The sequence below is a fragment of the Penaeus monodon genome, chromosome 2, assembly GCF_015228065.2.
Source record: "Penaeus monodon isolate SGIC_2016 chromosome 2, NSTDA_Pmon_1, whole genome shotgun sequence".
NCBI lineage: Eukaryota > Metazoa > Arthropoda > Malacostraca > Decapoda > Penaeidae > Penaeus > Penaeus monodon.
The window spans coordinates 11903536-11906035 of NC_051387.1; positions in this window are offsets into that span (position 1 = coordinate 11903536).

Consider the following 2500-nt stretch of genomic DNA (forward strand, 5'->3'; position numbering starts at 1 on the left):
AGCCTCATTCGGAACAATGGCAATTTTGCTTTTCATATGCAAAACGCGCGGAATGAACCACTGTTCGAGCGCAGCGGTAGTACCATTCTATTTATTTCTCTCTCTCTCTGTATTCAGCCTTTTCCTTTACGAAATTGAAATCTGTTAAAAAGCTTCTATTCCCTGACCCGGAAACCCGCTATTATGAAATCCACAAAATAACGGTATCGACTGACAAAACAAGGGAAAAGGGGTGTTCTTAATAGAATTATATGTGTGTGTGTGTGTGTGTGTGTGTGTGTGTGCGCGCACACACACACACACCACACACACACCACACACACACACACACACACACACACACACACACACACAACACACATATATATATATATATATATATATATTATATATATAATATATCTACATATATATAATATATATATATATATATATATATATATATATATATATACAAAAACACCGGGAGGTCGCACATTGTCAAAAGAAACATGGATATTCCTAAACAATACAAATTCGTTCTACTAAACCAATGAAGTCTGACATAAGAATACAAAATATTTCATCGACCGTGCACTTAATCATGAGTTTTAATTTAAAAAAAAAAGGATGGATGGACTGTATTAATGACAAAGAAAAGAAATTAAATCATCGAAGCAGAATGATAAATAAAAAGGTGAAATAACTTTTACAAGATAAAAATAGATAGTATTTTCCTGCAACGCAACCACTTCATTAAATCTAAGCCTTCGGGGAGTCGACTGGAACACGTAAATTTTAGCGCCTTTTTTAAATAGAAGGTGGCTGTTCTTACTGTTAAAATTGTTCTTCTATTCTTGCTCTATTTCATTACCTCCAGTCTCTCTCTCTCTCTCTCTTCTCTCTCTCTCTCTCTCTCTCTCTCTCTCTCTCTCTCTCTCTCTCTCTCTTCTCTCTCTCTCTCTCTCTCTCCCTCCCTCCCTCTCTCTCTCTCTGCTTGTTCCATATCAACCCAATCAAGAATAAAGATAATCAATCACAGTGCACACCAGAAATCACTTGACGAAGTCCGGTGCTAGTCTTGAAGCCTCGTTGATGATCCAGGCGGAGGTCGCTTTTGAAGCCTTCGGTTTTGTTATTATTCTAAATACTTCTGACTGTCCTTTTTCAAATTGTCTTTACTATCATCACTGACACCGCTCGACTGCTAGTTCATCTACTGATATTGATATTATTATAGTAATGACATATTATCATTACTGGCAGTAGTAACTTCATTATAATTATGAGAAAGAGTATCCAGTGAGAACGGCAGTGCTTGTGATGGTAAGAAAAAACATAAGATGAACAGTAGTAATTATATTAATGTTATTATTAGCAATTCTACAACTTAACTCTTACTGTTATCATTATCATTTTTTTTAATTATTATTACTTCTGTTACTATTCCATCTTTGGCAAACTGACCCCCCCACTAAAATAAAGTAAATCGATTGCCATAGCTTGGTAGACCGCGATAACCTGACCTTTCTTGCTCTCATGTGATGCCAATTGGTTTACTGCTGACCAAATGAAATCATCATGCAATATCCTGTGATTTCGCATCTTGTAACATGGATAATTGCTAATGTTGAATGTCCTGTGGCAATGGTTCTTTGCGATAAAAAGGGGCAATGTTGATCGTGTTTGTGAATCTGAGAAAGAAAATAGAGCGCAAATGAAGGAAAAGGGTATATACATTGTACAGTATATAAACGAGATAACTGATTCTGATATTCATTTTAAGTTATCGCTTATTCCCATTCAGCTTTTCAGTTTATGAGCAAAGAGAAATTTCCTTGGGCAAACAGCCTTCCCAGTGATTATCATTTGCCGTCCTCAATGAGAGCCAATCTATAGATAATGGCGGAGCTTCTGTTTGAATATATTTTTTGTGTGTTGCCGACCTTTGGCCCCTCCATTGCAACTCGGTGGTTTTATACACCGAGTTTATGCTTTACCTTTCCCCGTTCTTATCCTTTTATTTTCTTTGTCCATCGCCCTTCTTTATAATTTGTAATACTAATTACTACTTATTATTATTAGCATTTCCTGTGTTCACGTTTGTTGTAATCGTGGTGGCTTTACCATGTGCCTTTAAAACGTACTTTTTTTCTTGAGATATTAGCCATTTGAAATAATTTTTTTCTTCTAGGGGGTGTTGGCGTTTGGGGAAAAAAACTAATTCAGTTACTAAAAAACCTTGATAATTCTTCCAAAAAAACCAAATTCCCCGAAGAACGAGATTAAATGCATCCATAATACCTTTCTCAGTTCCTTTGTTTGTAATCTGTAGTAGGAAGAAGGGAGCAAGGGGGAGAGAAAGACTAACGGAGAAAGAAATCTCTAAGGAACAAAGAGAAACAAGAGAGAACTGAAGGAAGTAAAAGAAAAGCCACCCAAGAGACAGGAAACAAGAAGATGAAAATAAGAGTGAGGGACTGAAGGATTCACACCGAGAAGGGTGATTGGTGTCTTTGCC